Below are 13,211 nucleotides of genomic sequence, written 5' to 3'. Positions count from 1 at the left end.
AAAATAAATACACCCTCCACGTGTCAGAATTCCACCAAACAAGTATCTGGACTGCGTAGTGGGGTGGCCCCGGTACCCAATTTGATACCGGGGCCACAATACCTCCTCCAAACATGCTACAGACAATTCGTCATTGAGATCCCATCAAGTATGTTAAAGACAGACAGGGTCCAAGTGTTATTAGTTGACTTTGTAAACAAAAAAACTGTCCCTGTTGCACATAGTCGTGCAATGAAGACTGACTTTTTCATTTAAAGGCACGATCTTTCAAGTGTAGTGTTTGTAAGTCTAAGTCATATTATACTTTTGGTAAAATTGTTTTTTTTTGTTCCTCTTTATGGTAATTAATTAGTAATAGAATTAAAGTAGGAAATAGAATTAAATAGAATTAAAGTAGGAAATAGAGTGGTATAGAGTTGTAGTGTGGTATAGATAGAGTGGTCCACACAATATAATAATAAAACCCTCAACTGGTCTGAATTCCACCAAACAAGTATCTTGACTGCGTAGTGTGGTGGCCCCGGTACACAATTTGGTACCGAGGCCACAATATAATTTAAAAACCCTCCACGTGTCGGAATTCCACCAAACAAGTATCTGGACTGCATAGTGGGGTGGCCCCGGTACCCAATTTGATACCGGGGCCACAATACCTCCTCCAAACATGCTACAGACAATTCGTCATTGACAGACCCCAGACAGACAGGGTCGTAGTGTTATTGTTTGACTTTGTAAACCCAAAAAAATGTCCCTGTTGCACTTGCACATAGTCGTGCAATGAAGACTGACTTTTTCATTTAAAGGCACGATCTTTAAAGTGTCAGAAAGAGAGAGAAGACACAGGAGAGGAGAGTTGTAGCTGGGGACCTGGGGTGGAAGCTCCCAGGCTCCCCCAGCATTGCCTGGAAGTCTGAGCGTGGTGACTGAGCCAGGGCAAGGAATGTGTGCCCTGGATGAGGGGGAGAACTCCATGCCACTATAGTGAACCCAAGAGAGAGGGGGACACTGCACATGGAAGAGGCCCTGGAGTGAGGGCTGCTACAAGAGGCATGGTAGCTGTAGTGTCAGATCCTGAGGCTGAGAGTACACAGAGTGACGTGTCAGAGCACAGGAGACATTATCCCCGCAGAGGAGGGATGAGCTGCAGTTGAGAGGTCTGTTGTTGAAATAGGACATGCACACTTTAACAAACCAATCATTTCAGCGACAGGGCCTACCAAACAACTTTGACTGAAATGATTGGTTTGTTTGGGCCCCCACACCAAAAAAGCTATTCATCTCTCCCTGTACAGACTAAACAGGCTCTACTGAGGCAAGATGTCGTCCTCATCCTCAACCTCTGATTCCTCTCCCCCTACAGTGTGTACTTCCTCCTCATCACACATTATCAATTCGTCCCCGCTGGACTCCACAACCACAGGTCCCTCTGTAGTATCTGGAGGGCAGTGCTGTACTTCATTGAGGAATTGATTATTAATTTTTATAAACATCATTTTTTCAACGTTGTGAGGAAGCAACCTCCTTCGCCGCTCACTGACCAGGTTCCCCGCTGCACTAAAAACTCTTTCCGAGTACACACTGGAGGGGGGACAACTCAGGTAAAATAGAGCCAGTTTGTACAGGGGCTTCCAAACTGCCTTTTTTTCCTGCCAGTAACAATATGGACTGTCTGACATGTCTACTTGGATGGTGTCAGCAAAGTAATCATCCACAATTTTTTCTATTGTCACAGCATCCAATGCAGCGAGAGTAGACATGTCTGCAATGGTTGGCAGGTCCTTCAGTCCGGACCAGATGTTATCAGCATCCCCGCCAGTGCCTCTTTTGGGAAAACTGAGCTTTTTCCTCGCAGCCATAGATGTGGAAGAAAATGAGGGTGGAGCTGTTGGCATGTCACGGTCCTCTTCAGAGGACAATCTCCTGACCAGCAGGTCTTTGCACCGCTGTAGATTTGTGTCCGCCGGAAACAGAGACACAACATACGCTTTAAACCGAGGATCGAGCACGGTGGCCAGAATGTATTCCTCTGACTTTAAAAGAGTGACCACCCTCGGATCCTGGCAAAGCGTACGAAGGGCTACATCCACAAGAGCTACATGCTTGCTGTAATCGCAATGGCTTACCAGCTCCTCCCTCACTTTCTCCAGCTGCTTCTGCAACAGCCTGATCAGGGGAATGACCTGACTCAAGCTGGCAGTGTCGGAACTGACTTCTCGTGTGGCAAGTTCAAATGGCTGCAGAACCTTGCACAACACGGAAATCAGTCTCCACTGCGCTTGACTCAGGCGCATCCCCACTCCTTTGCCTATGTCGTAGGTGGCTGTGTAGGCCTGAATGGCCTTTTGCTGCTCCTCCATCCTCTGCAGCATATAGAGGGTGGAGTTCCAGCGCGTCACAACCTCTTGTTTGAGGTGATGGCAGGGCAGGTTCAAGCTTTTTTGATGTGCCTCTAGTCTGCGGTAGGCACTGGCTGAATGCCGAAAGTGTCCAGCAATTTTGCGGGCCACCGCAAGCATCTCCTGCACACCCCTGTCACTCTTGAGGTAATGCTGCACCACCAAATTAATGGTGTGGGCAAAACATGGGACGTGCTGGAAATTGCCCATATTTAATGCCCGCACAATGTTACTGGCATTGTCTGACACCACAAATCCCCATGAGAGTCTAAGTGGGGTAAGCCACTGGGAGATAATTTCCCTCATTTTCTCTAATATGTTGTCAGCGTTGTGCCTCTTATTAAAGCCTGTAATGCACAATGTTGCCTGCCTTTGCATGAGCAGCCATTTTGTAGACGCTGCTACTGATGCAGCTGTTGCTGTTGCTGCGGAAGGGGATGCATCTACCCAGTGGGCTGTCACAGTCATATAGTCCTTCGTTTGCCCAGAACCACTTGTCCACATGTCCGTGGTTAAGTGGACAGTGGGTACAACCGCATTTTTAAGAGCACTGAGGACACTTGATCGTACTTCTCTGTACATTTTTGGTATCGCCTGCCTAGTGAAGTGGAATCTCGAGGGGTTTTGGTACCGGGGACACAATACCTCCATCAACCCTCTAAATCCCACTCCACTGATGGCGGACACCGGGCGCACGTCTAACACCAACATTGCAGTTACAGCCGCAGTTATACGCTTTGCAATAGGGTGACTACTATCGTATTTGGTGGTCATGGCAAACGACTGTTGGACGGTCAATTGTTTGGTGAAAGACTTAGCGGTCTTACGACTTCCCCTCTGGGAAGATGACCGACTAACAGCAGCAACAGCAGCAGTGGCAGTAGTAGGCGTACCGCTGCAGGATTCCTCGGATGAATCCCGTATTGAGGAGGACTCAGTCTGGCTGCTGACTTGGGCTGCAGGACTGAATCTGATGGAGATTGTGGAGGAAGTTGACGAGGAGGGTGTTGCTGGTGTGTATCCAACTGGACCACGGGATTTAGGTGTCCCTGTACCGATGAGGGTCCTAGCCCCAGTTCCTGAACTAACCACTGAACTATGAAGGTTATTCAGGTGACGTATAAGGGAGGATGTTCCTAGGTGGGCAAGATCCTTACCCCTGCTTATTTGAGCTTTACATAAGCTACATATTGCCATACATTGGTTGTCTGGATTTGGATAAAAATAACTCCAGACCGAAGAGGTGCATTTTTTGGTCTTCTGACCAGGCATGACGATGGGCTTTTTCATCCCATGGACATCAGCTGTTTCCCCCCCTGGTGCCTCATTTACAATAACCACATCACCATCCTCATCATCAAGTTCCTCCACAGCGCCAGCTACATCATCAATAGCCTCCTCCCGAGCCACCTCTTCCCGTACAGTGATGGGAAGGTCAGGCTTGACAACCACCAACACCCTTGGACTCGCCTTGGGGATTTGTGATAATTTCTCTTTAGAAGGCAGAGTTGTTTGCTGTTTTGTTGCTGAAAGCATAACTCTCTTCAATTTTTTGTAGGGGGGGGGAGGAGGAGGAGGGCTAAGATCCGTGGGTGAAGCTGAACCACTAGTCATGAACACGGGCCAGGGCCTAAGCCGTTCCTTGCCACTCCGTGTCGTAAATGGCATATTGGCAACTTTACGTTTCTCCTCAGATGATTTTAAGTTTCTCTTTTTGCTACTTTTTCTTAACTTGGGCTTTTTGGATTTTACATGCCCGGTACTACGAGATTGGGCATCGGGCTTGGAAGACGACGTTGATGGCATTTCATCGTCTATGTCATGACTAGTGGCAGCAGCTTCAGCATTAGGAGGAAGTGGGTCTTGATCTTTCCCTACTTTATCCTCCAAATTTTTGGTCTCCATTATATGTAGCACAAGATACTGCAGAATGTGTGAACTTGGTAATATTGCAGTACCAATGGACTTATACTGCTGGATTGGTTTTGCAAATTTGGTTATAATTATTATATATTTTTTTTTTTTTTAATTTTTTATTTTTTTGTACTTTTTTTTTATTTTTAAAAAACTTGGGAATAGTGGGGAAATAACTATGCCCTTAGAAGCACAGAGCACAGGACACAGCACCACTGGACTGAACAGGACACGGCACAGGACCCAGCAGCACTACGGAACTCAGCAGGACAGAGCACAGGACACAGCACCACTGGACTGATACTGCAGAATGTGTGAACTTGGTAATATTGCAGTACCAATGGACTTATAATGCTGGATTGGTTTTGCAAATTTGGTTATAATTATTATATATTTTTTTTTTTTTAAATTTTTTATTATTTTTTACTTTTTTTTTATTTTTTAAAAACTTGGGAATAATGGGGAAATAACTATGCCCTTAGAAGCACAGAGCACAGGACACAGCACCACTGGACTGAACAGGACACGGCACAGGACCCAGCAGCACTACGGAACTCAGCAGGACAGAGCACAGGACACAGCACCACTGGACTGATACTGCAGAATGTGTAAACTTTGTAATATTGCAGTACCACTGGACTTTTACTGCTGAATGTGTGAACTTGGTAATATTGCAGTACCAATGGGCTTATACTGCAGGATTGGTTGTGAAAATTTTGTGGTAATTAAAAAATATTAAAGTAGTTTTTGGTATTTTTTAAAAAAACTTTTTTTTATTTTTTTAAACACAGGGGAATATTGGGGAAATAACTATGCCCTTAGAAGCACAGAGCACAGGACACAGCACCACTGGACTGAACAGGACACAGCACAGGACCCAGCAGCACCACTGACCTCAGAAGGACAGAGCACAGCACACAGCACCACTGGACTGATACTGCAGAACACAGCACAGCACAGCACAGCACAGCACAGCACAGCACAGCACTAAACAGCACAGCACTAAACAGCACTAAACAGCACAGAACTAAACAGCACAGAACTAAACAGCACAGAACTAAACAGCACAGAGGACCACCTAACACACCCTCCCTCTACCCTGATCAATGCCCGAGTGAAGATGGCGGCGACTAGCGGGGAATTTATAGGATCCGAGTATCGCGAGATCCGACAACGGGATTATGAGTCAGAGCCTCAGTTTCACTTTTGAATTTGGCGCCAATACCCGGATCTGTCTCGGATCCGACTCGGATCCGCAACGTTCGGGTGGGCTCGGATTTCAGAAATCCGAGCGCGCTCATCCCTAGACTAAACACACCTTGTATGATTGCAGTGCACAATCAATATGATGATTATGTAGTCTTTACAGTTAATGTAATTCCCTTAAACTGCCCAATAAAGATGCAATCCATTGCATTCAGATCATCGGGCACCATGCTTGATTTTGCCACTACTGCTGGCAATATCTTTGTGTGTGACCAGCTTAAGTTATTACTTCATAGGAAGAGAGCATATAATTTGTCAGCATTCCATGTCTCCAAAATCACACTTCCCTCTACACATTGGTTAATATTTATATGCAATTGGAAGTGGTGCAAAAGTGTTTTGTCAGGTACAGAACAGCACATTGCGGGGCATCATAGCAAAATATGGACTTTTTAACCACCTGGGTCCCTCACTCTGCACTCAATCAGGGGCTGGCTGGGCTGGGGGCACCTGCCCGCCTAGGGCAGTCCCATAGCGTGCTTCCTTAGGCTGGCTCCCTGGGTTACCTGCATTTTGTTTCCTTTAAAATGTCCCTGATAGGCTGCTGAGTCAAGTCTCGTCCCCCAAGGATAAAATTTGCCAGCCAGCCCCTGCTCTCAATAGAGCAGAATGGGAGGGGCCTCTTCTGAGCATTAGCCACTCAGAAGAGGTCTTCTCTCTGGTTTTTTGAGATCAGAGCAGAGGCCTCTGGGAAACCTGGGGCCTCAGAAGGTGAAGACACTGGCATTGCCAGGCCCTTTTAACTCTTGGCTCTGTAAACCCTCTTGGGCTTAAGATCAAACGTAAAGAGGAACCATTAGATGTAAAACAATGTTGGTTTAAAGGCAAAATCCATATATTTTAGACATATTTTAGAAGTGAAGCAATTCAGGACTGAATGAAGCCTATATACTTAATACAGGATACAAGTTCCATATATCACAGACAACACAGTCCAATAGACTTACACAGCTTTATGCCTCAATATATCTCTAAAATCTTCTGTACAGCGATTGATTTATTGACTTATTTTTATATTTCTGCATTAATTCCCCCATCCTGTGGTTTCACTTGGATCAAACTGCTTTAGCGCCCATAAAATGTCTCTTTGAAATATTGACCTTTATCTGTGGACCTTCAGACTTGTTTTATGGCCCAAGACAGGAGATCACTTCAGCGAACAAAGAACGGTTTCATACCGCAGACGCAGCCTAACAGAAAAGTATACACTACAGTATGTCTGCTTTTCTTGAAAAGAAATACTGTTGGCAAGTGGCGTGACCTTTAACACTCAAAAAATTAGCTAGTTTCAACAAATGTACGTCAGTAGCAAGGGAACAAAAAGCTACTCAGAAACTGAGTCGTTATCTGATTGGGATGTTGTTTTATAAAAGCTGTGCACACTCTTGTCCTCCTGCAGCCCACCAGCAATAAAGAAAACACATTAAATTGTCAGGCAGTGTTGATGTAAAGAGGAGCATTTAAAAGGGCATTTAGGTGTTCCCTCTGCAGCTTTAAAAGCGTAATCTTACCAAGTCAGCCAGGAAACCAAGCTTTTAAACAAAATATAAATGTCTAAGAGGCTTTATAAAAATACATTTTGATGATAACAGTAGTTGATCACTGATTATAGTGGCAGTTAAATGTTGCCTGTTATTGTACTTTAGAATTTACTTCAAAATAGTCATGTCTTATTTTTTCAACAATGCTGTCTGGTTAAGTAAAGTGATATAACAGTTTAGAACTAAGTATTTTTTGCTATCCAGCTAAAAAGAGACCAGAAAATGATTTACTATAAAATACATTTTTGTGTATGACTGCAGCATTTGGCACATTGTGTTCTGCAGGGGATATATTTGGTAAACTGCGGGTTTGAAAAATTGGAGATGTTGCCTATAGCAGCCAATCAAATTCTAGCTGTCCTTTTGTAGAATGATAACTAGAATCTGATTGGTTTCAAATCTGTAGTTTAGTAAATATACCCCCTGGTCTCAAGATTTTTACCCCAAATCTCCCTGATTTCTTGAGATCATAAGACATGGCTGAACAGTGGACCAGATCGAATACAAATGTGCATACAGCAGAAATAAGAGAATTTAGAGGCTCTTTGAACGCAAAAAGCATAGTATAGCCTGATATGGCTAAAAGTTTATTAGTTGTACATCATACTTGCCAACTCTCCCGGAATGTCCGGGAGACTCCCGAAATCCGGGTCGGTCTCCCGGACTTCCGGGAGAGCAGGCATGTCTCTGGCAAATACCTGGCTAAATTAATTTGATTAACGGTGAATCAAGGAATTTTGGCCCAGCCCCCCACATCAAAACATCATTTCAGATGCCGGGGCCAAAATGACGCGATTGACTGCCCGCCCGCCCCTCCTGCCCTTTAGTCACGCCCTTGTCTGGGATCTGCCGGACTTCAGTGCCTAAAAGTAGGCGAGTATGTTGTACATACCAACAGATTGACAAAGTGGGTCTCTCTACCCTGTGCCTGCACCATCTTTGACTCGGGCATAATACTAATAAGCTATTTTTGGGGACAGTCCTTTGGGCTAAAGTAGTAAGGATATTTTAACTATACTCAGTTGTTTGCAAGAAGGAATATAAAGGCAAGGAGAAAGTTGCATTATTGAAAATCAAGCAAATATTCAAATATTATTCACTTTTCAATTGGAACATTGTGAACATTTAGTTTGTTTATTTCGAATCGTTTTATAGAATCCACATGTGATAATCTATCCAATGCAACGTACTGGAGTGTACCAATCATAAGCTTGACCTACATTGCACATGCACTGGAAAGATCTTTCAGATCTGTTCAATCAAAATTCTTATGTGTGTAAAACAAATGATCTGATTAAAATGTTTGGACTGGAACAATTTGAGCATGATGTAGGCCACAATTTACGTAAAAAAACTCAGTCTTAGATTGCGGTAAAAAAAAGAAGCATTCACTTGTGTATGAAGAGCTGAAATGTAAAGATACATGCAACTCAGCATACTACCTTAAATGTGTCAACTGCACGAAGATGCATGTAAAGCTGGTAATACGCTGTTAGTGTATCATCATGCGGTAGAGATAGCAGTCATCATCATCATTAATTTCATGATGATGACGTGAGTTGTAATATGTAAATAAGTAAATACATTTTTACAAAACATGCCCCTCCCACCAAAAGTGTACCATGGATGTTTCATTGGACCCAGGGCATGATGGTGCTATTAGTTCTTCAAGCGTCAGCAAACACTAACACGTTAGGCGTGACAGGGATTGCTTTGGACCTGTCTTTCACCAGCACATACAACTACATGAAAATACTGAATAGGTTTTACCATGTGTGTGCTAGTTTGAACATGTTCAAGCTTGTTTGAGCCTAAATGGCTACATTGTGTTGTATTTCCAATGGTTTCCAGTGAGCAGTAAATTGGCATGGAAAGGTTTGCTGTTATAATTCATATTATTTAAAAAAGATATTATAAAATGTAGCCATTTAAGCAGAAATAGGCAAACATGTTTACTTTAACAAAGTTGACTTGCAAATTTGGTTGCGACAGTTGAACCCAAATAAAACTGATCCCAAAAAAACAAGTTTGAGGCTTTTGAACAGACCCAATTTGAACTGTTTCGAGTAATTTGAGCATCTCTACTCAGGGCTCAGTTCTGAATGGGCAGTATGAGAACTTGGGCATGTGCTGCGCACTGTAATGGCCATCTTCCCAACTCCCTCGTCCATTTGGACAAGCAGGGGTGCATGGATCAAGGCAGATGAATGTGACGTAGGAATGAAGTACATGAATGAGGCAAAATAGATCAAAACAGAGGTGTAAAGTGATCTGTGTCTTTTCCTGAGTTTCTCAGTAAAGCACAGTTCTCCCCTAGACCCAGTGTGTTGAAAGTGTCTTAGGTGCAAGCACCTGTTACAAGTTTTACATTCTGGGCAGACATCTGTTGATGTACATTTGATATAGTTGCTGTTACCGGGAGTTCCTAGGGCAGTGATGGGCTAAAGTAGCCCACAGGCCTCGAGTGGCTTCACTAACGGTCCTAAGTTTCGGGCCTTGGTCTGCCTTATACTTTGCCATAAAGCAGAGTTTTACTCATGAATGAGAGCAAACAGCTTCCACACCATGTGACCTTTGCACAACACACGGAGTTCATGTAGCAAACAAGAGGAGGTGGATGAGGAGGGAACGTAGTGTATTCTGCCCCATGTGATCTCCCTCCTTCCTCTGCAGGCTCTGGACTTAAAAAGTGATTTTAGTCTGTCAAAAATTAAGTTAAATTAATAATTTAATTAGTTTAATTAGGTTAATTGATTAGCCAGTGAGTGGTGGATTGTGGGAAGGTCTGAGTGGCATGTGGTGAGGTGCTGAGTGAGATAAAATGTGGTCTGAGTGGAATGTGTTCAGCATATGAGTGGCCTGTGTAGTGGTCTAAGTGGCATGTGAGGGTATAATACAAATAAGTTATTTTGGGGGGGCAGTCCTGTGGGTTGAAGTACTAATGATACTTTGAACATAGTTGTTTAAAAATAGAAATACATAGGCAAAGAGGAAGTTTCATTGTTGAAAATTACCAGAATGCTCAAATGAATCCTACTACACCAGCTCAATTGCTTAGCCATATCCTAGAGCATTGGACCATGTTTGGAAAAGAGATAGGTACTATTCACCTCCTGCATAGCAAAGCAATGAGTGAATACTCTAGGCCTCCCTCCTGCCAGTCAGTCCCAACATTACATTTCTAACACCAACATTTATTATATAGGACTCCTATCTCCTAAATTGACATTTAATAAAAAGGTTTATTGCTCCCAAGCTAGCCCCAACAATAAATCAATACCATCCATATTTAATAAATAGGCAAATTTCCCCCTAACCAGCCTGACTTCAAATTAAGAGTATTCACATTTTGATAAATAGACCTATTTCCTTCCACTTAGACATCAAATCTAGACATCAAATTAATAATATATACACTTAATAAAAAAGGGATATTTTTCACTACATAACATTAATACTCCTTACCAGCCCCCACATAACATTAACACCCTCCACTAGTCTCCAAATTATATTGTTATTTCCCACCAATACACTTACTGGCTCTGTGGAATGTTGTGGTGGGCATACTCCTCCGTCTGCCTCTTGGGAGTGAAGGAGGGGGAGCTGCTGAACAGTGGTGAGTTCTCCACTGGTGCTGACCAGGGGGAGCTGCCCTGCTTATATAGAAGGGGTGGAGAGGGAATAAAAGTAGGATGGCAGGGTGGGAAGAGGGAAAATGCCAGAGAGCTGATCTGTGGTAAACACGTAAAATAAGGTGACTGGTCTTTGCGTAGGACCTAGCCATCAGAAAGTATAGCTATGTTTAGGCCAACCAGACCTGAGCCCTGTGTCCCTGACTTCCTCGATTTAGAAAAACCAGTAGGTGAGAGAAAACAATTATGACTTTTTTTAGGGGCCCCTTTGTCCATTCAGCTCAAAAATGACTAAATCTGACCCCAATCTAAACAATCTCTTTCTATTGTATTTTGTATTTTTCTTTTATCATTTTTTTAGCTAAGTTTCAGAGAGTGCTTGTTTTGCTATTACATTTTTACATTAAGTATCAAAACCAAATTACATGTAACTTTTGGCATATTTGACAGTGTAGGTAAGATTTTATTTTAACTGCATTTTTATGCTCTTTTGATGTTAATTTAGTATAGTTAGACTTTAATTGTACAATTACAAAACACATGCAAAGCTAATATTTTCAAATTAAAATGTAAATTATAAAGGTGGGACAATAATCTCCAGTATAGCATGATCTACTTATATTGTTATGTAGCTGACACACCCTTAAAATATAAGTGTAGTTGTCCTTCAGTGCACCTGTGCCCCTCGATTTGCAAATATTATTTAATGCTGCTATAACTATCTAGTCAGTCCATAAAGGGTTATTAGGGTGTGGTGTTAAAATATACCTGTTTGAGTGAAGGATGACACAGGATTTTTACACTTAAATTAAACAGATTATAGTTAGTCATGCAGTTATTTTATCCGGTCTAATTCTGAGTCACTAAACGCTGGAAGCAACTATCAATGGGAAACTGGAGGACTGGGATATCTCAGTATTAAATGTTGCATTAAGAATACTATTGCATGTGGACTCAACAATAAACCTGTCAATTCATTAATAAATATAATTTATTGCATTCAGTTAATATTTAATAGAGCTCTGAATCTCTGTTATCAGACTTTATAACACCTTTATAGCAGCTAGGAATATTCCTGTCCGTGGACATTGTTTTACATTCTCCTCAGCAATAAAAGGAAACATTTTGAAACATGCTTTATTATATACAGTATTGGTACCCAATTCCTGAATGGATATATAGGGCCTGAATCATCAAGGCACCCATACTGAGCGCAACGCATGTTGCTATTAAAACGCTTGTAAATGGGCTCTGTGCATTCCCGAATTCATCAAGGCATGGATCTCAAGTTAGTTGAACTCAGGTGTAGGTTTGCTGTGTTCTACTACACAAGACGCTGCATGATACATCCAAAGCCTATGTAGATTATAAATTAACAAAACAACGCACAGGAAATATATATATATATATATATATATATATATATATATACATACATACATACAAGTTAACCCATGCATGATACTCATGCATTCTAGTCAAATCAAGCTACTTAAGGTGTTAAAAAGGTTCTTGTCATGCATTTGGGCTAGCCCAGGCCTCCTCAGGGGAAGAGCGTTACTTCTCGACGCAAGCGCCCTTTTTTAACGTGGTTTTGTCCACATGTCACCACCACATCATTTTTCTCCATCACCTCATCCTTCATCTTCATCGCCACATCCTTCATCAAGCTACTTAAGGTGTTAAAAACTCCCCACTGTTACCCCCGGCAACCAACAACCACTCCCAACTGTCACTTCTACTTCAAGAAATATATAGGTCAGTGTATAACTCTGCCCAGCAGGTGGCGCTGCAGCTTGGTTTTTTTTTCCACACACGCCACTAGGCATTTATATAGTAGATGTGTATATATATATATATATATATATATAAATAATGGCAATAATGAAACAGAAAAAAAGTAAAACAAAACTGTTTGTATTTTTAATTCCCCATGAAAAACATTTATGAGGATGATATTAATGTCTACTGAACATAGAATACATTGTTACAGTTCTGTCTCCTGATTGAACACACATTCATACAAGACTGTCATCGCTAGTGATCAGGACTTAGACAAGCCCTATAGCTGGAACAAGAGATACGGCATAAAAACAAGTTGCAATGCTCAGAGCATTATTCGAACGTGGCTGTGTGCGCTCAAGTTTGGAACAACCTTACTGGACATTGACTATGGCAAAACGCCCCTACCCCACCCCTTTCACTCCCTGAAATCATAGGATGAAGTAAGTGTCCTTTTGAAGACGGAGTGGACGGGCTGCTTTTGCCATATGTCCCTGTTCTGGGCATGCGCAGAATGATTTTGCGCACGGTACACTCAAAATCGGCGGATACATGCCTTGATAAATCAGGCCCATTTTCTCTTCTTGGCTTAAATGCCCGCGGAATATTTGTAACTGCTGTATTTTAAGACAGTTCACACCAACATTACATCAATATCAGCTCAAGATTCCTCTAACGTA

The 13,211-nt window shown here is 42.4% G+C and overlaps 1 protein-coding gene across 1 annotated transcript in view; it reads left to right on the top strand.

Annotated features, from left to right (window-relative positions):
* Positions 1-1,036: 1,036 nt before the first annotated feature.
* Positions 1,037-13,211, top strand: part of IFI35 (interferon induced protein 35) — a 721,240-nt gene continuing 709,065 nt past the window's right edge. The window contains exon 1 of the mRNA XM_075177442.1: positions 1,037-1,154. The gene's annotated coding sequence lies outside the window, so the exon portion shown is untranslated. The remainder of the gene's footprint in view (positions 1,155-13,211) is intronic.

Source organism: Mixophyes fleayi, chromosome 6 (genome assembly GCF_038048845.1).
Source record: "Mixophyes fleayi isolate aMixFle1 chromosome 6, aMixFle1.hap1, whole genome shotgun sequence".
NCBI lineage: Eukaryota > Metazoa > Chordata > Amphibia > Anura > Limnodynastidae > Mixophyes > Mixophyes fleayi.
The sequence above is the reverse complement of the archived record's forward strand: the minus strand, read 5'-3'. Positions and strand labels throughout refer to the sequence as shown.